The sequence below is a fragment of the Xenopus tropicalis genome, chromosome 1 (genome assembly GCF_000004195.4).
Source record: "Xenopus tropicalis strain Nigerian chromosome 1, UCB_Xtro_10.0, whole genome shotgun sequence".
NCBI lineage: Eukaryota > Metazoa > Chordata > Amphibia > Anura > Pipidae > Xenopus > Xenopus tropicalis.
The window spans coordinates 76,147,134-76,172,333 of NC_030677.2; the positions used below are offsets into that span (position 1 = coordinate 76,147,134).

The 25,200-nt window shown below is 38.1% G+C and overlaps 1 protein-coding gene across 5 annotated transcripts in view; it reads right to left on the bottom strand.

The window, feature by feature from the left end:
- The window catches only part of bmpr1b (bone morphogenetic protein receptor type 1B), a 244,543-nt gene that overhangs the window by 66,542 nt on the left and 152,801 nt on the right, over positions 1–25,200 (bottom strand). For all 5 annotated transcript variants that reach the window (XM_031902001.1, XM_012965653.3, XM_012965656.3 and 2 more), the window contains one exon: positions 10,841–10,984. The gene's annotated coding sequence lies outside the window, so the exon portion shown is untranslated. The remainder of the gene's footprint in view (positions 1–10,840; positions 10,985–25,200) is intronic.

Genomic DNA, 25,200 nt, shown 5'->3' on the forward strand with positions numbered 1-25,200 from the left:
AAGAAATGTGGGCGTGTGGTGACAGAACCTCAGCAAGTCCTGTATTTTTGCGCTTTCTGTTGATACACCCTACACAACAACAACAACCTATTTTGGCATTGCACTTACAGGAAGGAAACAAATCATGTATTTTGTCTAATCAATAAACATCCATTTCAAGGCAAAATATACTACTGATTATATTTGTATCTTAATCACAATTATCAAATGATAATGAAGACCCAACTAAGATAAATGAAAATATTTTAGTGGGATATTTTCTGTAGGCTCTTGATGTGATGTTTCTACACTTGGCAAACGAACTAAAAGAGTGTACTTATTTTTCTTTGGGTTTGGTGGAGTTTTATTCTTCCAGGACAAAGAATTGCTTTACAGAAAAGATGAGAAGTTTTATCCTTTTAGCTTGAGACACGCTAGTATGGAGAAGGCAAAGCTTATGAGTTTTGGGAGTGGACACAAGAAGCACCTGCTGCTATGGCACTCTTTCAAGGAGAAGACCCCCCCCCCTACATTTTTTTTGGGGGGGGGATTGGTATTTGGTTAAAGCTGCTTTGTTGTCACATAAATAAAGTATGTTGTTTACAAAGCACACACTCCTGCAGTAAAGGTTGAGGTTTGTTGTTTTAAGGTAATCTCTATATGTCTCAATAAGACTGAATTTTAGGTGCCAGACCATGAAATATGACCAAATGTTGTTGTTATGCCTCTCCTCTATACATGAAATTGTTTTCAATCATTAAGCAAAAGACAACAGATAAGAATGAATGAGATACCCACACTGGAGTGATTTCACAGTGGTTGGTACATCACTCTAAACAACTATGTGGCTCTAGGAGCGATCAGCCATATGGCAGATGCTGCAGGCCAAGGAAATAATGAATGTCCTAAGTCACAAAGAACTTCAGTTCAGTTCAGATGACAAAGGAAAACTGTTCCTCCAATAAACATATTAAAGGGTAATAATTCCAAGCATACACCACATGCTCTAATTAAGGTTTCCTAGATGATGGGAGAGAACAGAACTAGGCAGCAATGTAATCTATAAGTATTTTGTTTGTCTGCAGATTTCTTGAATTATAATTATTTAATAAATGTTGAACTGTGGTAATTATAATAATGAATCCCAGTAATTTACCAACAGCATTTGTTTCCTTTAATATCAGAGTCACCCCATATGGAACAACTTTTGGAAAAGTCTGATCAGCCAAAGGTCCATGGCTCAGGTATTTGTACATTCTGCCTGCACATGTTGATTTCCACATTGCACTGCTTTGACCTATCACCCCACTGGCTACACAAAAGTCTGTTCAGTTCCGGTGCAGCTTTGGTCTTTGGCAAATGAAAGTGCCCCGCAATCCACAGGTAGGTCTGATCTTTGCCTGCATTTATGACCCATTACAGCCTTCTCCCTAAAAAATTAGCCAGCCTTAATGATTGACAAGAAGTCCAGGTCCAGAATGCTAAACTGGCAGCCAATAATAGCTTGTGTAACTCAAAATTAAGTAGCAGATTTATTAACATATGAAGTGGGTAGCCTAAATTAAATCCCAGCAGCTGGGGGGGGGGGATGGTTCGTGCATGCACGTTCGCGCGAGGGTTTTAGGGGGGGCGCCGAAATCCAGCGCTGGCTGGATTGTAACACCCTTATAAAACCTTAAATCTCTGAAAAATAACAATCACCATGTTTTCATTTGTAAATGAGAGTTTGAGGAGCCATATTTTGCACATACAATTGTAATCAATAGAACAGTTTAAAGTATTTATGGCCATAGGGGTTGTAGTTACATATTATTATAATAAGGGTGGGGGGTATTTTACTTTAACTACTTTTTTCAATAAAAACGTATAAATTAAGGCTGAAGCTCATAGTGAGGCAAAATAAATTATTCTAAAAATAATTTTACAATAAAAAAATGGTACTTAGGTATAGTAAATTCCTGTCATTCTTTTCTACACATTCTAGATTTCACTCTAATAAGCAATTTACATGTTATTTCCTCAGCTTATTTTGTAAACCTTGAAAGGTACAATTAACCTAAATAATAAACTAAAAGACTCAAATTTCTGTTACACACAAAGGCCTCTTTAAAGGGGCTCTAATTTGTTCAGTTTGCTCTAATAAGAAATTTTAGAAACCACCTAAAGGAAATGGGAGGATAAAAGCTAAATGATATGGAGATGGGGGAAGGGAACTCTGCCCCTTTAAAAAATGCTAAGTGGTCTCTGCTTTAGAGCTGGCTTATTTGTGAATGTTGCCTCCTTAAGGGAAATAGCCCATAATTATAACTAGGGTTATAGTACTTTTCTAATGAAAAAAGTTATGAGAGAATATCATTTTGTTAGCACATAACATTTATGAATTTAAAATTATGAATTATGGCTGCTATACTGCTTGCTTCAGCTAAGGTTATGTAAAAGATTATTACCTTTTGTACCACGTCTAGTAAGCCACAGCAACCAGTCCAATGATTCTTTTCAAACAGGTCTCTAGTGAGTAAATTCAGTATACTGTGTGCTAAAATGCGCTATAAAAAATCAGGGCATTTATGTGGGGTGTAGCTAGATCACTGTGCTGACAGTTTTATGATAAGTTGCTATTGCAGTGGGGGCTCCTTATAAATATGCAATACTTTTTTTGCACAAATTAATATTACCAAGGACTGCAAAAAGTAGCCACGTATCCTAACGCAATGACAGAGGGGACTAGAAGAGGAAGATTTTTACTTATTTGCCTGTTCCATTCTCTGGTTTTCCCAGTAATCATCATTCAAACACCTACTTCAAAGGAAAAGTATACAAATGGTCTTGCTGATTACACAGCACTTTAGCAGCAATTGCATTACAAAAGACAATAAAGGGCTATTCATCAATGCTGAATGCATGAGGGAAACCTCAGTTAAGCTTGCATCCGTGTGAGTATCTGTGTGTGTCTGGTGTGTAGAGTATGTGTTTAACCTACAATGATTATGGACTTTTCAGGCATAAAAATAAAACCTATATTCCATGTGCATCATAATGCATGCTTTATCTGCAGAGATAAAGCACATTTGAGTTAATTTATTTCATTTTTCACTGCAGTTTTAAGACCAGACAGTTGTTGGCTTGGTGCAGTTAGACAGATATCACAGATAATCTGCGAAGCAGTCTAGGGAACTGGGTGCACATAAATCTTCTATAATAGTTTTTTACAACCATGCTCACTCAGATGCTGCAGGGCTAAAACTCCCAGCATTTTCTATGATATTTTCAAGGGTTACAGGCCAAGGGGATTGGTAAACCAGCACTCCATCTCTGAAAAAGCTATGCTCTGCATTTTAAAAACTCCATTATAAAGTCATTACTAGGCATTGTCTTCTTGAGTGGTAAAATGGACATGGCCACAGAATCCTCTCAGGCGGACTCGATAACTTACCCTATTAAGGCCACCCAACTGACTTCTGATGTCACAGCATGTACCCTGGTAAATATTACAGAACACCATTAAATGCTCACAGGGAATAGAGGGAAACTCGGAGTTGTCCATGACAGTTAACTACTGGTGCCCAATGTGTAAATTGCAGAGAAAACTGGCCCATAGAGTCATGCAAAGCCAATTCCATGGAAAAGTGCAGATGCTCCATAGAGAATGGGATGGGGACCTGTTTCAGCCATAGTAGACGTCAGCCATGTTTAAAACATAACAGGGAGATTCCAGATGTTTGTAGCTAATTGACACCAAATTGTCCTGTAACTCTTTATACAGGACTTTTACTTGTATACTTTTGTTGACTTTTATAGGATGTAGTGCTTGAAGGAGATCTAAAACCATATCTGCCCATGTATGGGGCCCTCCGATGGGCCTGCACTAGGGATGCACCACATCCAGGATTCGGTTTGGGATTCTGCCTTTTTCAGCAGCATCAGGTCTGGCAGAATCCATGTGCCTGGCTGAAACGAATACGAATTCTTAATATCATGTGACCTTTTTTTACATTTTGTCAACAAGCGGACTATACGCCAGGTCTAACTTTTCCCTAAAGCTTCCCAGGAACAAAGAATATAGAGCCAGGCACAGAACAGGTGGGATCTGTCTAGTGAACAATATTAAACATTTGTACATTACTATATGCACATTTGCTTTGTTTCATCTGCAAATTATTGCTCCCCTTATAACTTTCACTAGGAAGCACAGTGATCCAGTTCCAGTATTTGTTAACTTAAACTGTAAAGTTGCTAGCTATCTAAACAGCCGAAAAAGAAAGGAATGAAGCCAATTCGCAAGCATCCATTCCTTGCTGTATGGGAACTGACAGCCTGTGTGCATACACACTGAGCAGATTCTGTATGGAAATGCATATGGAGAAACAGTTGGCCTTAGATTATAAACTCCACTTGTGCAGGTGAATGATGTATAATAACCTCTGTGCTACAGCACATGTTGGTGTAAAAATAAAGCAGAATAATAAAAATGCAATCTCACAAGGTTTTTTTGGCCTTCTTGGGGTGAATTATTGTCCTACTAATCACTAACTATTTGTTTTTAAATTCACTTTCTTCCAATTTACTGGAAATAAAAAGGGAGAACCATTCAAAAAGAAGCATAGGGCAGCAGATCTGTACCATGTAGGAATTGGTAGAATAGGGATCAGACCCAGACGGCCAATCTGTGGATTCTAATAAATGCCAGAAGGGAAGCTGTAAGATGCCATAGACAGTCACTATTTAGTGGGCTGGTGGGTGGCCGTTTGGGACTCTGTGTACTTTAATCTGCCTGGGCCTATTTTGACTGAAAATGGCCTTTGCCATTGAGAGGAGCAGCATTATATAGTTATAGAGTACTGGATGTCCATATATAGATGAAGGATATGCAAGTAGAGGGCAAAGTCCTGGTATGAATGATGACTGAATGGTATATGTCTAAGTTCACCTGTCCTTATTTATACAGCACAGATGTTCTGCGTTTTGTTTTCTCAGTTTAAAAAAAAAAGAAACAGTTTATAATAATCTTAAATCCTTCCTAACACTCCTTAATTCATGCAGGATTTCCTGCATGAAAAGTGTAGTTTGGACTGGTTGTTTAAACAATATAAAAAAAAAAGTAGAGCAAATCACAGGAGTGAGTGACACAGAACAGAGAAAGCAAATGTGAACAGATAGTGTGAAAGCTAAACAAACAGGCAGCCCGCCGCATTTGTCACTGCACAGCAACCATGTAATGCTCTTTGGCCAGGACTCAAACCCTGCTGAATGGCCTATGCACTGATACTCAAAGGATTTAACTTTAACTTCACGTTTCCATGCAAAGAAGCTGGTGTTTATTGTCATCTTTTGTGTGTCCATCACCAATGGCGAAACTTCAACATTGTTTCACATGAAGGTTCACAGATTAGGTTTTAGGAGCTTAACCTTCCTATTTATGCATTCATTGCTTTTCTTAGCTCTAAAGCACGTTTCTCTTGCTACCAAATTGTATTAAACAGGATTTTTTTTTATTGTTTATGGAATGGTCTAGGTTGACATAATAACTCTTTTTTCCCACAGCTCTTGTCCAACTGAGGTTAACTCCTTCCCTCAACCCATTTATATTGTTCTCGAGGACAGCATAAAGTCAACACTGCAAAAGTAAAGTGATACACATTGAATGATAAAAAAAACCTACACAATTAGTGAATCTCATATAACAACCTATATTGGTCCCTTCCCATTGGGGGTTATCAAGACAGAAGTAGTTTTCTTAGCTGTATTTTGTATCCCTGATAGAAATTGTTAGAGTTTACCATGGACTGAATCGACAAATACAGATCCAAACTGTATGGCCTGCTTTATACTGACCCAGGGCAGTTTTTATGAATGCAGTATCACTTTTAGGTTTCCTTAAATGAACTCTCCTTTAATTGTCTTGTTTCATAAACAAGAGAGAGAGATGCACAGAAAACAGCCTGTTCGCAATTAAACACAAATAATTGAAGATAATCTTGTTGTTGCCAGTCTTTGCATGATGGGTCTTTCAAACTGATTTTGTTAAAAGTTAAAGGCAAATGGAGATCTACGAATGCAAAACATTAGCTCTTCCTAATTGACTTGCTTTTCATTAATGTTTAGCAACCTTAGTTATTTAATGGCATTATCACAAGCGGAAATATTTTCTAATCTCTTTGCTAATTGCATTGTTTCTACATTTGTATGTTCTTGGTTAATGTGACTTCCACTTCTCAAAGGTCCAACAAGAAAGAAATAGTTTGCATCATTCTTTGTAATGATATTCTCTTTCCTATTTTCTTGTTTTGTAACCCCCACAGAAAATGAATGCTGATGTGCTCAGCTCTACATCAGAAAGATGGTATTCAGAAACCCTTGTTTTGGCCAGGTTAGCCAATCCACAGAGATTGCATTTTGACTGGCAAACCTGTAATTTGGCAGGCATATCCTAGGGTGTGTTGCCTGAAACCTGTCAACACGGGAGAGGTTCACTGGGTTTTGACTGTGGTTTGTGACAAATATCTTTTAGGTGGGGAGGGATACTGTTTCTGCTGGAGTTAGAGATGATAGGAATTTAATACTTTGCTCAATTTCACAACTAAGTAACCAATACTAAACAATCAATTACCATCATCCAACTGCAGGGCTAACATCAAGAATCTACTTGGTCCTCGTAACATATAATAATAAATATTTTTCAGGATATTTCTACACCAATGGATACGCCAGCTCTGTGAATTAAACAAGGCATTTTAAAATAACATGGAATTGGAACCTCTTCAATTCCTACCAAAATCAAAGAGGTAACAAAAAATCACATTGTGTAGTATGAGAAAGCCATTTTTGCAGGGCTGACAAGGAAAGACTAGCCATTGTACTGAGGTATCTAGGTATATCTAATCCTAACGTAGCTGTATTAGGAAGTTCTTTTGTTTTGCCAGATGTGCAGGATTTATGAAAGAGAGATGTGCAAAAGCTGCCCACCCCATGTCCCTTAATCCTGAAAAGTCCTTCCTGCTGAAGACTTGTTCAGTTCACAGAATGCAAGCTATGTCATCTTAGTACAAAGGAGTCTTTTAGACTTGGAACTACTTTCACGCAAAAGAAAGAAAATATAAAACACTTCCACCAATAAGGGAAAGGCGTATTTGTTTCCTATTCATACCTCAGTTTTTATAGTATTACTGTTTGGAAAGCCCTTATTTTTCATGCACTATAATGAAACTTTTCCACAACAGAATGTATTATGACTTCATAAAAATGACTGTATAGAAAAAATTATAGTTCAGGGGTGGTCAAGAATTTTTCAAAGTTTGGTTAGATATTTGCCCAACTTGGCCACCCAAGTGGTGGGTCATTTTGGTATGATCCCATTGTTCAATCACTGGGCCAACCTATAAATCACAAAGGTGGCGTGTCCAGAGAGGAAACTATCCAAAGCCCAGTGTGCTCCTTGCCCAAATGGATTTCCCAGTAAATATCTGACTGTCCCCTAATGAGATATCGGTCAAGAATTTTTCAAATTCTGTCATTTGCATCACAATACCTTAAGTCTATTCAAAATCATTTAACTATTAAACAAACCCAATAGGATTGTTTTGCCACCAATATGGATTCATGCAGCTTAGTAAGGATCAAATACAAGGAATCGCAAAAAAAAAAATCAAAATTTTTCCCATTCGGATTCGTGGATTAGTAAATCAGCCCCTAAACGTATAATTATTTTTCTTTAGGTTCCATCTATGAAGATGTTACATGTTCAGCTTGGAGTTTGTTAAAGGGGACCTGTCACCCTAAGACATAACTCTAGTGACATCTAGGAAGTGCTGAATGGAAAGCTAAAGTTATTGTCTGCCCCGCCTCTATGCCTAAGGCATAGAGGTGGGGCAAGCAATATATGATTGACAGCTGGGATTTTTAAATGCCTTTATAATGGGTTTGGATGTGTTAATATAAAAATGAATTTGGGTTTCATGTTTAATTTAAAAAGGACTTTTATTATACAGCTTTTTATGTCTGGGTGACAGGTCCATTTTAAAGGCAGTTATGGTTTCACTGGCGAAACACTGGGAAAAAAGGGGTGGGCCTTAGGTCCTGCAAAGTTGAGTATGAGGTATGCGCAGTCGGGGGGTTGAGTGATTGGTCGGGGGGCCCCTGGGGTGGCAGTCCCAGTCTAACACTGATACTTTCAATTTTGTTTTGTTATTTCTCATTACATTAGCCATGAGGGGGTGTTACCAGTTGAATGACACACTCAAAACCACTGTAGTTACAACTACCTAGTGTTTTTATAATCTGCACAGAGAGCTATTATTTGTCTATGCTAACAGGTGCTTTAAAGGTTAAAGTGACCCTTTATCTGGAATAGTAATTTCCAACCACATTTTAACAGCCAAGAGGGAATAAATATTGCTTGGTAGGCAGTTTTATAAGTCTGTAAGAACATTTTACTTGATCTGCCATTACCTCCCTTTGGCACTTGCTGGCTAACCCAGAAGTGACAAGACTCTCACCCCCCCCATCCCCTTCATAAGCATGCACCTGTTTGGCCCACATCTTAAAAAAGTAGATCAGTACAACAGTGTGTGTGGCCAAGCTCCTCACAATTTGTCCATGAATTAAAAAAGTGAACAGCCATGCTATATGAGTCCAGCTGTAATTTAGCAATACTAAGGGGCTGATTTACTTACCCACGAACGGGTCGAATGGAGTCCGATTGCGTTTTTTTCGTAATGATCGGTACTTTGCGATTTTTTCGTATGTTTTGCGATTTTTTCGGATTCTTTACGAATTTTTCGGATCCAATACGATTTTTGCGTAAAAACGCGAGTTTTCCTATCCATTACGAAAGTTGCGTAAAAAGTTGCGCGTTTTGCGTAGCGTTAAAACTTACGCGAAAAGTTGCGCATTTTTCGTAGCGTTAAGTTTTAACGCTACGAAAAATGCGCAACTTTTCGCGTAAGTTTTAACGCTACGCAAAATGCGCAACTTTTTACGCAACTTTCGTAATGGATACGAAAAACTCGCGTTTTTACGCAAAAATCGTATTGGATCCGAAAAATTCGTACAGAATCCGAAAAAATCGCAAAACATACGAAAAAGTCGCAAAATGTTCGTTTTCAAGTCGGAACTTTTCCAATTCGGGTCGGATTCGTGGGTTAGTAAATCAGCCCCTAAGCGTGCCACTTTTTCTAAAAGGTCATCAAACAGCCAGCCAAACAGATTCAGTAATAGGATGATTTAACAAAGACTAACTTTTTCATGTGAAGCTGGGCTAGCAGGCTAGAATGGTGACGGCAGAGGGGTTGCAGGAGGAAAGACTCAGTGGCAAGGACAGAAAGTAGGGCAATCAGTAACAGAAAGAATGGGGATTTGTGATCTTACAGAAAATAATACAATACAATTTATAAGAGCAAGTAAAGTAAACAAAGTTAATTTACTAACATATATACACATTTCACTAGTACAATAAGTTACAGCAGCCAACTGGATGTTTTCCTTAATTACTATTGCTATTTTTCATTATAATTAACACATATTTAAGTGCCAACATATTCCCAAACAGATTACATAGATAAATATGACTGACACAACTGATGCAAGAGGTAAAGTGGGCTTCATTTTCAGTTTCGAGTTGTAGGCTGATCACAACTTACAAATTATGAACAACTTCTTTTTAAAACAAGAGTAACAAATAGGCCACAGCCTGCTGGTTCTGCAGAAAAGTACTCAGCTTAGCAGCAGGACTTGGCATTCTGGATATTGTTTTTGGTTACACTTTGACACTTTTACCAGCACTTCCTTTCACCTCTCCTTCCTTAACAATATAATAATAGGCCCAAACATCTGGCTGACCTGATTAGGCTATGTATTTCATAAAGGAAACCAATGGATAATTGAGCTTCTGTCTTTAAAGGACAATGAACGGTGAATATAAATTAAAAGTAAATCTAAAGGCATTCTTTTTAAGTACGGTACTTACTGCATATCTAAATTCCCAGATCCCTGCTTGCTTCTCTGAGATATAATGCTGGCAGCCTACAGCAGTATGAAGACTACAGCGACATCACTGAAATCTCTCTCCCCTTCCTATTCTCTGAGCATGTGTGTAACTTGATCCTGTCTCCTGTTCTGAGCTACACATGCCCACCAGCCAATCAGAAGCGGATCTGGCAGAGGGGAGGGGGGAAGGGAATGAAACACATGTGCAGTATGAAGCAAGGAGGGAAAGGAAGGGAGAATACCTTTTTAGAGATGGCTGCCTGTTCTAGAAAATGTGAAGTAAGTGTGACTGAGTAAATATTTGATTAGGTGAGCCAAAAGTGTGGCGTTTTTACTAAACAATAGGACGACTATTGGGCAGTATGCTTTTTAAATTTTGACTTGCATTCTCCTTTAAACAAATATTATTGAACCTAACGTCTTTGTAGCTGATTAAATAAAATTATTGATGCATTTTTGAGAGCATTAAAATACATAAATTAATGCTATTCAGTGACAATAAACAGTGTCTCTACAGCTCAGATTTTGCTGATGCAATAGCCCCAGTGGCAACTTGCTAAATGTATGCAAATACACAAGTCCACAGTATGTTATTTTGCTGTTGATTTAAAGCGCCAATAAACCTTTATTACCATGTTTTTGAAATACTGAGAGGTATATTATTTTCCATTTTGTTCTTTTCCCTAGTTTTGACAGCTCTGCCAATGTCTTGCCTTTTGATTGCCTCCCGGCTTCCATAGACTGCTTCTGAACTATAATATTACAAGGTTATGGAGTTGTGATCTACAGGTATAGATAAATACAGTGTATACTTTTCTTTAAGGCCAACCAAAATAAAAGTAAAAACAATTACCAAAAGCAACAAGTCAGCTTTACTTACCAACAATTCTCTTGTTTCACGGTTCTAGTGACCTGACTTCTTTGCCATACTAGCACAGGCCAAAAGTCTTCAAAATGTTGACCTCTGAGTTCCCAAAAGGGTTTCAAACAACAGGGTTTGATCTTCCAAATAAAAATGGTTTTCCTGCAAGTGAAAAAGGAGAGACATTGATTTTTAAAAATGCTTCATCTTCACGTTTTATGTATTTTCACTGTATGCATAACTTCTCCTAAACTCTTTATAGCAGTTCAAAGGCAATGTCAAAATGTAGAATATAATTGTTTATCTGAATTAAATGGAAAATAAATTCACTATTTACAAATGCAAGGCCTGTCAAGAGTATGCTACCATCCCAAAGTTCCACTTTTTTAAACATGCATTTTTTTTAATGCATTTCTTTTTAGCAGTTGTCATAAAATAAAACTTAGTTTTGTATGATTTTCAGACCGTGTGTATGCTCAGAATTATCATCCCAATAATTTTTGCACCATAGTGATTGGTCATTTAGTCGATCGGAAAGGTTAGAAAATTTTGCTTGGATAATGATAAAATCTGAGCATAACGAATGACATCCTTGGGGGCCTACAATGTAAGTCACTTTCGTACGATAGGTGCCAAATATTTCATGTTGAGAACATCCTTCGATTTGTATTTTTAGGGTTTTATCCTACAATTTCATTTGTAGGATATCTGAATGTTCGTCAGAAGAAGAGTAAAATCTGAACGTGTATGGCCAGCTTAAAGGAGAACCATGATGGTTAAAATACCTTTAAAGGAGAACTAATGTTATAATTACTGGAGGTGCCCAAATGCTAGGTTCCTCCTAGTAATTAAATCCCCTACCTGATACCCTGGGCTAGTGTTTGCTAAAACCCAGGGTCAGACTGGGATACCAGGGGCCAACCAGAAGACTTTAGACCATGGGCCCTCTCTGCAAACTATTTTTCATCTACTTCTTACTCAGTCTCTATGTTTTCCTAGTTTTTATGTTTATATACTATAATCTATTCTTCTCGATGTTTACTTGTTTTATTCCCATAGAAAAATAAGTAATAACCATGAATTAGGCAAAATGGCTAGAAGCAGGAGGGCCCACTGACACCTGGGCCCACCGGGAATTTTCCTTGTACCCCCATGGGCCAGTCCGACACTGCTAAAACCTGCCCTGTCCCAGTGTATTTCTGTGGGAGCTCATTCTCATCATATTCTTCTGCTTTCACTTCATTTCAGGCAGGCGCATTGCTCAGTAGAGAGGAAAAAACAAGCTTAGATGCAAAAATCCGGCTTTTTAACTATTGTGCATGCGCCTGCCTGGACATAGAGAAAAGAAGACAGAAACAGAAGAAGATTGGGGTGAATAAGCTCCTATAGAATATCGCGGATTGGTGCTCCCAGTCATTATTCCTCTCCTTCTCCTTTAATTATACATCCCTTAGAAAGCCACAGAAAAAGTACTAACTACAGTAGAACCACAGAAAGAAACTCACACCAATTTTTCAGGCGTCACCTTCATTGCCCCACCTCACCTGGTTACCTACACTTACAGCCCAGCCCAAGTCTCCAGCTCCATTTAATCTGCACACATTTTGACACCCTTGATTAAAAAAGTCTAAAACGAATTAAAATGACTTTCGAAAAAGGCAACCTTTGGCAGAGTTGGGAAAGAGACCGGGGCATGACTAGGGTGTAACTGGGTGTAGTAGGGGAGTAATATGGCATGGCGAAGAAACACCAACAAAAAAAATCACCATACTAATGTCTCTGACACTGGCAGTAACAGAAAGGCAGAGATCAGAAAGTGTCTGCTTCCGATAGCAATGCAGTTGTAAAGAGTGACCCAATGGCTGCTTGTTACCATTTAAGTGCACTTCTCCATGCAAGCGCAGAAATAAATAAATACATTTTTCCCCTCCAAAAAACAACAAACTTTCTACTACTCTTCTTTGCTAACCATTGCTTACAAGCACAAGTACAGACATTATTGTTTAATGATAATGTCCCTTTCATATAATATTTCTCTGGTACTGTGCATTACAACGATTCTAAGGATTTTGTTTCTGTTTGCTTTTTGAGAAAACAAATAATGCAAAGAAAACTATTGCTCCGTTTTTAAAGCATTGTTAATCTGACATTTATATTCCCCTAAATGCAGAGTAAAATGCGAGAAAAGAGCTGACTGTGTGTACAAAACTTTCTTTCTTTGCATATTTGCTTTTATACAGGCTAAAGTACACAGAGCTGCTAGTTGAACCCTTTCCATGCTGGATTCATTTTTTTCTTCTTTTTTTTTTGCAACACAAGGAATGAATGAGACCTAAGTGAATGCTGGTACACCTGTGTCAATGTCTGTGTTGCATTGCTAGCTACATGGGTGCCAGTAGATCTTTCAGGATGTACACAAAATAATCAAAATGGAATAAAAAAAGGCAAATGTCACAGGTATGGGACCTGTTATCCAGAATGCTCGGCATTCATTAAATACAGACAATAGGATTCTTTTGTCTCCAATAAGGATTAATTATATCTTTGGAAAAAGTACAAGGTACTGTTTTTTATTACAGAAAAAAAGGAAATCATTTTTAAAAATGTAAATTATAGGGAGATGGAATTTCTCTAATTTGGGGCTTTCTGGATAACAGGTTTCTGGATAATAGATCCCATACCTGTACTGAATATTAAAAAAAGGTTGTGGTCAGGTAACAGAGAGAAGGTTGGGTCCAGCCTAAGGCTGTTTGGTCAGGGAAAGTGCACAATGTCAAGGCTATGTGTAAATCTACAAAGAGCAAGTAGGGAGCAGTAGAAGGACGGGTCAGGATTTCAGAATAGCACACACACAGGACAATGTAGAATACTTCACTGAAGAGAAGAACTGTATATATTGCACATACAGATATTCTATTGAGAGACTACTATAAAAGCCAAAGTGCTCTGCTTAGTAAGAAATCTTACCTATTCACAAGAATAATTTCATTGCCTTTTATTGGTGCAGAATGACGAAAAGCTGAATTTAGCAGTGTGTATAATCCTGGCGAGTAGGCAGATTTACAATACTATTATTTTAGCTCTATTTCAGTATATATATATGTATATATATATATATATATATATATATACATATATATATATATATATATATATATATATATATACTATAGGCATTTTCCATCTGCCTCACAAATGAGAAACAAAGTATGCTTGTTTTCCCATATAAAACATAGAAAAACCACATATGAAGCACTTTCTGGAAATAGCTTTACAATAAGCAATTTAACATCTGCCTCAAACATGTATACCATTGTACTATATATACATGAGCAAAAAAAATGTTGTAGGGTCAGTTCAGTTCCTGACAATGGAGGTATTTAAAACAACACTCAAAAGTAGCAGGATGGCTAAAATGTGAGATATATAGAGAAGCAAAAGCCGACAGCAAGTCACCAGTTGGGCGTCCATGTTTTTCTACTCAATAAGGTCATACAGGCTTAATATTTAACACACTTCTTTTCACCTTCCTCAATGACATGCATTGTAATTCTATTTGCATTTGGTGATTAATCTTACAAAGAATTAAGCTTTACTTGCATATGTTCGGCAGATTAGAAAGCTGTGAAAGGAATACCTCTGCTGTAGAGAAATGCAATCATGCCTGGGTATCTAAGTAAAGCTGATAGCTAATAAGAATGGGGAGTGAAGGCTAAACAACGTGGATTCAGCAGGCATTGTGGGTGTATGTGCAAATATGGGGAAGGAGAGGTGCCTGTCCCAATTGCTTGACTTCAAAAATTCCTTTCATCATTACAATATTAAAATGACTAGGTGCAGATCTCCAAAGAAAATTGGCATGCCCTATAAAGAAGGCCAATGTGACACTAATATATAACAATACCATGACCTAAAACCCACAGGAACAATGATTTTATTAGCAGGTATATTTCTTACAGATTTAATGTTTCACTGCTCCAGAACAATATACTGTTTAAAAAAAAAAACAAAACAGTTCTTGTGAGTACTTGAAACAAGACCGGCTTGGCATTTAGGATTGGGATTCTTTAAGGTAATTATAAAAACATAATGCTATAATTGTAAAAAATGCAAACAAATGTTTTAATTAAGGAGCAATATCTGTATACATTGCAATTATTATATATGTGTTTGCCTAAGGCTGTAGCCAGGTGAAAGACTTTCATTGCTGCTATAGTGTCAGTGCTGAGGGATATAAATAGATTATGCTAATGTCCCATGGAGAGAGTTAGATGCCCGCAATAGATCTCTGCTACCATGGACAACTACTGTAATCTATTCAAAATGCCTTTCAACCGGCAACCATACGAATTGCTAGTGGAAAGGCCTTTGCATTGCTTCATTTTTCTAAAGTTGCACGTAGTTGCCTGCTGGAGCAAACTTTGAATGACTTCAGAAAACTGAAGTGATGCAAAGGCCTTTCCACCAGTGATTCGTATTATTGCCAGTGCAGATTTCCCACAAATCACCTTGGGTGCTATAACCCTTAAAAGTAAAAAACACTTAATGGTCAGTTTGCATGTGATAAGATCAAGAGCATGCCCCTTAGAGCTCATCTACAGAGCACCCAGGGGTGTGCTGCTCTTTGTACAGAGCATTGGATGAAAAATATGGCACCCTGTGCAAACAGCAGTGCCGGGAAGCAAACCCCAGCCCTGTCCTTACCATCTGCCTTAAAGCAGGTGGTAAAGGGCCCTGGTGCATCCTGCACCAACTGCTGCTCCGTACCATACCAATTCAAACAGCTGTCCGCAGGTCTCTGCGTTCTAAAATGGAGAGTTGAGGCTTGGGCTATTTGCATGATGCCCCATGCAGTGAGCAAATAAAAAAAAAGCCCTATTGCAGACTTTTTTTGAACTTTGCACACTGCCTGAGGCATTGTGAATGCACCCTCATATCACTTGAGATGTGATCATACATGGGATAACTAATGAGTACTGATCTGACAGGACAGAAGCTTTTTTTTGCCCACAATGGGCAGCCATTGTCCACTACACATAAGTAACACCAGTAACAAAGTTTAGTGTATAGTCACTGAATACAACCAATCATATGTTTGCTTCAAAATCACATACCAGTAAAGGTAACCTGCTATTGGTTGCTATGGAAGCACACTCTGCGCATGTTATTACATTTCCTCTATAGAAAGACTGTAAGCCAGTTTGGTCTGAGGTGATGAAATCGAAACCCCATCTAGCTCTTAAAACAGTTAGATTCTTATTTCTGTGTCTAGATCTAGGGCAGAAAAAGCAAGTACCTAGGGTCCAATGGTAAGGGGGATATGCACCTGTACTGCCTGCATTCCTGGGCTTCGGGCCTTCTCTGTGCACCAAAAACTCTAAGCCTTGTAGGGGGAACTGGTGTGAGAGCGTGGGGGGGGGGGGCATAGGAGCAGACGCGCATTCCTGCCATTGAGACTGGGGTGAGAGAGGGTGGATGTGGTGTCCTGTGTGGGGCAAGTGGGGTGGAGTTATTTTTGTGCTCCCTCACCTGGTACTGCTTATTATTATCCATAGATAGATTTGTTTTTCAGATTAGACAGATCTGAAATAGTTAAAGTACATTTTCATCTTTTCCTGTTGAGTAATTATTAAACAGTGCCTTGTACCTGATGTAATACAACTAGTAAAAACCCAGTTCAATTGAGTTTTTAAAACTGAGATTTGGCATTTCAAGTACCAAGAGGCCCAAACAGCCCCCACAGTACTAGAGCATTAGCCTTGGTAATGGAAAACTTCCACTGAATAAATTAACCTGTATGGTGAGAGGATGTCCCCAAGTTAAGGCTACTAAAAACTATTAAAAATCCCCCAAAAAATTTTTTCGACACAGACATGGATTTATGCAGATTAGCATTGTATTTAAGCATGTATAGAAAAAATTATTGTTTCCTTAAGATACAGCATTCCTGTATTGTGTAGCTTTATGTATAATAGGCATTCTGATGAGCAGATAGTCTTCCATATTCCAGACATGGATTTTTTTATACTCTGCCTTCTCCTGCTGCTCATAAGTCTGATTAGATAAGTTTATGCAAAGCATACTGTTAATGTTTTGAATAAATCTTGAATAAATTAGTTCATGTCCATTTGAAAAGGTATCAAAACATTCCAAACCCTGTTTACTCTGAAATCCCCACCAACCAATCTTCTGTAGGGAGGGAATAGAATACAGACAGCTGCTACTAAATTGTCACACATTTTTTCCTGCTGCTATTTTCTTTCATGTTGTTCTTCTTGCTTATCTCCCACGTAGAGCAACATCTGCATTTGTAATACTTAGTGGTTGCACGGACACATACAAAAAACACAATACATCCAAAGCTGGAATCTCATGAAAAGTAAATCCTAACAATTTCATAGGATTACAGCAAACGTAGCTTATGTTTAAAAATCTGAGCTGAGCACATGTTATATATAATGTGCAGTAACGATTGTTTGGCCAGATTTGTGCTGTGGCTGCCAAGCATTCCATAGCCATAATCCCAAGACCTCTCCAGCTGTATAAAGGTTAGTAACATACACTGCTCTCTACATGGATCCTTTTACATTCTAACAAAATACAAAAGAATTTTCTAAAATGTATTCAGTTACAAACATATATTTAGATGCTGGTTACAAAGTAAACAGAACTGTCTACCTCTCATAGCTGGATAATCAGCAGGATGAAGGCCAACATAGCAAGTCTGCCGTGGTTCTGGCATACTACAGGTATTGGACCTATTATACAGAATGTTTAGAACCTGGGGACCTAATGCAGGCAGCAGGGATCTCGGGATTTATGTAAAACAATGTGTAAAACAATTAATGCCAGAAAAATAATGTAAAAAGCTGTGTAAAATATATGGTGACACCACCCAAATGATAGAAATGATGCCATTATTTTACACCACTTCAGACCTTGTGTAATCCATTAAAGCCAATGGAAAAACCTCAACCATCAAGTAAATTCCAAGAGGAAAAAAAAAACAAGAAACACTGAAAAAAACACACTGGACAAATGCTGTATTTTCCCCGTAGCATTTTCAAACTGCTGCTTCCGTTTACACCACATTTTTACACTTTTTTTTTTACACAGAATGATAAATAGGCCCTTCGGTGTTTAGAAATGGGGCACAGAGGCCTGAGTCAACTCACAAAATGCAGGGTACGGTGTGCAAAATGGCCAATTTCCAGTTTTCTCCATTTTGTAAGTTGACGTAGGCCTCTGCGTTAACTTTCAAAGCAGAAGTGCAAGAGCAACAAACGGGTCTGGCAGTAAGTACAGAACCCTTTTGCGGCCTGTATCCAATGCTTCCTATTTTCCAGATAAGGGGTCTTTCCGTAATTTGGATCACCAGACATTTAGTCTGCTGAAGATCATTTATACATTAAATAAATGTAATAGGATTGTTTTTCAGCAAAACTCATGCGGCTTAGTTATTTTTATTCTAAACAAAAGTACAGGGGCATTGCCCGCTGGGGAGGAGATTTCTTGCCGGGCAGCAGACCTAACCACTGAGCCAATGTGCCATTCGCACTGTTTGGCCATTCATAAGAAGTGCTATTCTGTGTCAGTGCCTTTATTAAAGTAACTGCCTATGATGTGCCTCTTGCAGACCAGTATGCAGGGCAATCTTGCAACCCACAAACTGCATGCTCTGACAAAGAAGTATCCATATAGAGACCTAATATAAAAGAGCTGCATCCATGTATAGAGGATTTTTTTTATACAAAAAATTACATTACTTAGAGCAGAGGTCCCAAACCAGTGGCTCAGGAGCAACATGTTGCTCACCACCCCCTTTGATGTTGCTCCCAGTGGCCTCAAAGTAAGTGCCCATTTTTACATTCCTGGCTTAGAGCCAAGTTTTGGAAGCCCAGTGACACAGTTTTACTCCAAGCAGACACAGTTTTACCTCCTGCAGGCTAGCAGTCCACATTGGGCTACTGAATAGCCAATCACAGTCCTTATTTGAGAACTTTTTTCATGCTTGTGTGGCTCACCAACACTTTTTACATCTGAGTGTGGCTTGCAAGTAAAAAAGGTTGGGAATCCCTAACTGAGAGCTTTTAATGCATTCACAAAGCCTTTCTGTGGGTAAAGTCATGTCAGGCTCACTTTTATTGGGTCACACAGGAAATAATGATTGATTTTGACAAGCACAGCATCTATGTTTGAACACCTTCCCCTTTATTTTTAATGCTGCTCTTGGTGATCAGCGTTTCGTATATTGCCCCCACCCAAACAAAAAAGGAAGTTTGATGAAACTGAACTGTAGTTGGTGTGGACGCTATAGGGAAATTAAAAAGTAGGCTTCACTGGCAGGGAGACATGCATAATTAATTTATGATTAAGTATGTAAGGCACTGCATAATGTGTCAACATAAAGGATAATAAAAATACAATTAATAATACAATAATGACAATCTTATTCATTATCTGCAGACAGATTGTATATGTAAATATTTCCACATCTTGGCAGAAAAAACATGTTAGGAACAAAGCTCGCTGTTATTGCAGCAAAGATAATCATTTTCCTTTTTATATGAATGCTTGATGACATATATGTATTAAAAATCCATTTAAACCTTGTGCTCACCCACACACCTGCACATAGATATCAACACACAGAAAGCCAAAAAGGCATGCCAGCCCGATCCTGTTTAGTGGTCAAGCCATCATTGGAACACTGTCGAGTGACTGTTTATATAGAACATTACACTTCAATTGTTTATTCTTGAAATGTCTCAGTAACACATGTACATAGCACATTCTTCTACAGTTCAAGAAATGAATTGCCATTTACCAAAAATCCAGACTTTACATGCATAAGACTAGAACTGAGCGTTTTTCAAAAAATATGACCAGCTAAATTAGGTGATGACAAAGTGATGATTATTTTGCTCATGGTAACCACAACTGCTGCATATTTTCAATTCCATTCTTAAAAAAGTGTTAATGGGACATTAGCCTTCCATTAAGGTACTTTGCCCAGAGTACTTAATTACAGACAAGCCTGAATTTAGGTCCAGTGCTGCCTTAGGATCCCAGTCCGCCCCCTTCCTTGAGGAGTGACATGATGTGCACAATGTGCAGACTGTTCTGCTAAAGAACAAAGTGCCCCCACTAACCCTCAGCTCAGGTGCCTAACTTAGCAGCAATTTTTTTTTCTGTGCCATTTTTAATTTACCATATAAGCAGCTGAGGGCCACCCCCTAAAGTTTCCACCCTAGCAGGCCTGGACTGGCAATCTGTGGATTCTGGGAAATATAGGGGCTGCATTAAGATGCCATAGACAGTCACTATTTAGTGGGTTGGTTGGGAGGCTGTTTAGGCCTCTGTGTACTTGAAATTCCAGGGCCCATTTTGATTCCCAGTCTGGACCTGCGCCCTAGACATGGGCCAATTGCCTATATGGTTGATAGGGCCGTGATTACAGATGCACAGTCATCCTCCAGTCAAAGCAACACTACTAGAACTATGTCAGCCAGCTCATTAGCTGTTAGCTAATGCCAACATTTAACTGTAATCAAACTAAAGATGGGTGATTATAGTGCTGCTGGATAAAATTGTTTAATGCAAGAATATGGTATGAAACCAGAGCAGTCAGAATTCCCTTTGAAGGGGCCCTTGGCATTGGAGAATTTGGAAAAAGTTTTATTGTGTTGTTGCTTTAAGAATCCATCTTTATGGTTGCTACACTACAGCTCCCAACATGCTTTTAACCTTTAATACTATGCCGGAGAATTCCGGGAGTTGTAGTCCAGCAATATTGGGTGGAACATCACTGTTTTGGAAGGTTTATGTTCCCTTTAACTTAAGTACTGTTTCAAACATCAAAGAACAATGTCATATAAATACATAAATGTCACATAAATACCAAGAATCAAATTTTCCAGTGAGATGCCAGAAGAAAAAAAGGACACAGGTATGACTAGTCTTGGCATTTTGTTAATGCTGAGGCTTGAAAATTTTTCGCTAAATTAACTCCGTTTATTATGACTTTCATCCAAAAATATTTCCAAGAAAAATAGAATTGATATGCTTCCAAAAGCTACCGTTTGAATGAAAAACTTCTTAATCATCTTTGGTTGACTGAAGCAGCAAAGAGGATATTAAAGAGTAAGTGACTTTCCAATTATTTGTTTTCCTTCACCTTCTCACTGACATGGGTACAAACTGCAAGCCTCAGCATCCTCCAAATGCCAAAGGCACCCTTAGGATCTCAAATGTGCATATTCCTGCTCTATGGAAAAGTGATAATAATGAAGTCTTGACATAAAAGCAGGAAAAATATAAAGAAAAGTTGCACCAAATTAACAAGCACAGACAAAATAATTTAAAAGGGTTTCATTGTTAACGCTGCTGCCTTCTGACACTGGGGTACTGAGTTTGATTCTGGCCTTAGCAAAGAATTTGCACATTCTGCCCATGTCTACATGGGCTTCCTCCCGCACTCCGATCTAGTGATCATGCTTTATTTCCCTGCAATTTGACCTTCAGGTATAAATTAGTAACAGCAAGTAAAGGGTCTGTCACTTGGTGCAAAGGGGTTAAATTAGGGTGACTACTAAAGAATGAGTCGACATATCAGGGTTTTCAGTCTCCCCCCCGGAAATTCGCCCACCCCTGCTTTGCACATCATTCAGAGGTGCAATGTAGAGAGTGGCAGGACATGCAATATACATAAACTAAATACAATTTCTGTTAAGAAACATTGTATAGTTTCCCTTTAATTAGAAGTGCTGTAATTTTTAAAGCGCTCTAGTCATATGTCTTATCAAATGTCTGCATACCAGTCTCTCCCCCGCATACAAGCTGAGTTTTTTAGTATAAAACACAAACAATTTTATAACTAAATGGTTGAGACAACAGGAGAACCTCCTTAAACAAATATACCTGTGAGCATAACCACATGCCCTAGAACAGCAACTTGCCTTAGGATTCACTTCCTATTTAAACAGCTTATTCTAAAAATAATTAAGTTTAGAGTAATTATTTGGAGGCTATAATGCCGTCACCGCTGCGTGAATGTCCAACACTGTTCAGAGGGATGTCAGTTCTAACCGCGGGACTGTCCTTGACCAGTGAACTCTTTCTGGAAGAAAGCTGTTGAAAGTTCATGCACCCCTATTATGCACTCATTTTAATTAAACAAAAAGATTATACAGACGTTGCACAAGGATTATCAAAACAGAATGGCGCCACCTGCCCTCGTAACCCCTTTAATTAGTGCAAAATCGGAGGTGCCAATTAATGTAGCACAATTGAGAGAAAAAGACAGCGAGCACTGGTAAACACACCACAGAATGGGTTTAGGAACTTGCATTCCTTACAGCTCAGCTGTTTCTGCTGAAAGTTAAACAAAATGCCCAGCAAACATCAACTGAGGACTCAAGTTAATGCCTGTGTGCTGCTTATCCTCCCAGATCCTCCCTAAATTACATATGCAGAGATGAGATGACCCCGTATCATTCAATGTGTTCAAGCTTTAGTTTAATCTTAGTTAAAAAATGCCATAAAATGAAAGGGGGAAAATTAATCTTTTACTCCTGAGTGTTAAGCAAGAAATCTCCTTGGATAATGAGACTATCCCTGCTTAGATATAAACATATAGAGATGTTTTAGCAAATGGTTAAAAGGAGCATTTGCCCAGGACCCACCAGGGCAGTGGCCCGCAACCTAACCTTTCATGTGGTATAACTCGTAACTGAAGCATCCACCCGAAATAACAAGATCCATCATTTTAATTCTACTTTGTTAAACAAAGACCATTTGTTTATTGCATGCCTTATTATATTTATATTCACCGTAAGGGTAGTACTATCACAAATTTCTTGGAGTAGCTGTGCAGTGGCAACCAATGAGATTTTTGCCCTAAGTCCACTGACATCTTAAAGCAGCCATGAACTTATACTAATGTTCATATGCACTATGTATGGTATTCTGGATTCTGCTAGAACCTTTTCAGTAGACTTAACAATCCAGCATACTCACAAATATAGAAATTCTGAAAAAGGTTGAAAGATGTTCTGGCCACTACCCAAACCATCATCTCAGAATCCATAAAATATAAGCAAGATGATATTTACCATAAAGTTTAACAATACTACTTTAATAGCAACATATGGCATGACACCAAGCAGAGTACAATGTTTCTGGGAAGTATAATACCTTTCCCTTTCACATATCTAGCTTTGACTCTCTCTTTTGTTAGCTAAAATGTAGTTTATATTAATTCACTAATTAAATAATAACATATAGTTACTTTAAACCATTAAGAACATGGTCATTAATTGTTGCTTACATCAATTCACAGTTTACCAATATCCAAAGCCAAGGGTAAACCACTGCCTCCCCTTTCTCCCTATTATATTTTACAGTTTTCTCCATGGCCTCCACAGAGGTTAATGCTCACATACCTGTAGGGTGTGAAAAGGTCATGAAAGCCCATCACCCAAACCAGGATTGAATTCATCTTATCAAATGAGTCTTTGAATGTATTGTGAAGCAATTTACCAATGGCGGAATTGCACCCATTTTCCACCTCATTTGCTTCAACAGTAGCTATGTGATGTCAATAGTTTTAAACATTTAATTAGACACACTACATGTTTTATGCTCTACTAATTGTGTAAAATGGTGCCCAATAATTTCTCCCCACTGCAAAAAAGCAGCTGTTAAAACTTTAATTGGGTGAAAGGATCCACACAGAGCATTTGACTCCATGCCAAGCTAATTTTCCAATTGCAAATGAAAATTCCCCAATATTATAATGAAATTATTACTGCATGTTGTGTTCACCGTTTGACCTCCATTCAAATACAAAACATGCCTTGAGCTTTGCATGTGATTAAATGAAAGTTTTGTTACTATGTAAAACTCCTAGCACGGAAATCTTATTTGTCGTAAAACACATAGATAGCTGAACTATAAATGATGTACATCATTGTACAAGTAAAAGGAATGGTTCACCTTTTAGTTTTACTATATTACAAAATCTCAGTTCCTAGCAACTTTGCAATTGGTCTTTATTATTTTTTTTTTTATATATAGTTTTTATTTGCCTTCGTTTTCAGGGGCTCCTTGCCTATTCATATTCCAGCCTTGTATTCAAAGCACTGCCTGATAGCTAGGGTAAATAAGACCCTAACAACCAGATAGCTGCTTAGATATCAAACTGGAGAGCTGCTAAACAAAAAGCTAAATAACGTTAAGGAACACTGGCCCTATGGCAAACAGCAAGGACAGGGCTGCCTTGTGTCTGCCTCCAATGCACTCTACATCTCACAGCAGTGAGATAAAGTGCGCAGCAAGACCCCAAATGCAAGTGTTTTGGGAATAAGAACTAAGGGGCACTTGTCTCTGTGGTCTTCATAAATGAGCCCTTTTGTTCAGAGAGCTCAAGCATAATGCTAACAATGCTTTCCATTTTCCTCCTTTATATACAAGTTTTGTGTAGCTGTGTGCACACTAACTACAAGGCATTTCTTCCCAAGGAAGGCCCAACAATACCCAGTCTTTAAATCCCAGAGGAGCAGCCATATATATACATATAACCCATATACCGCCTGCAATTACAGGATTTGAATCTGGCAACAACAGTGCATCATTCATAAAGATTTCATATAAAGAACAATATTTACTGTTACTCATAAGAAGACTGCAAACAGTATGTCGGCTAAAATGAAATTGCGTTGTTTTGTTGACTCAGCTGCACAATCTTAAGTTAGAATCATTTTGGCTCAAGTTGTAAAATGATTGTTCCCTGCAATAAGATATTAACATAACATCAGTTTCACAGTTTATTCCTAAAAGATAACATCTTTGGGCACTTAACAGTGTTTTTATATCTCTTAATCATTTGAAAGTGTGTAACAAGAACATCACTTAAAAATCATTTGGAAGTCAGGTTATAACAAATCCCCAAAATTACTTTTTAAGAAACTTGTAATGAGTGAGAAGTCTAATACTTCCAGCTCAGCGCTTCAGTAAAAAAACACGAGAAAAACCAGGGTATAATACTAGAATATAAGAAGGTGGCCTGTGTGGCTGTGAGCTTGTTTCCAGATTGGAAATTATCTGAAAGGATTTTGTATGGGTTTCTTCTAGGCACACAGGCAGGTTTATAAACAATTTAAAAAATAGAATTATTTGCTTTAAAAGGACTCTGTGGGAGATGGCCTTCCTGTAATGAGGAGCTTTCTGGATAATGGGTTTCAGATAAGGGATCCCATACCTGTAGATACCTTATATTGGAAGCTATATTTTAGCAAGTAATCGTGATGCTGCACAAAAGAGGGAATTTTATTTTATTTTTACTGAACCAATGTGTTTCAGTAAACATTTTCCACATT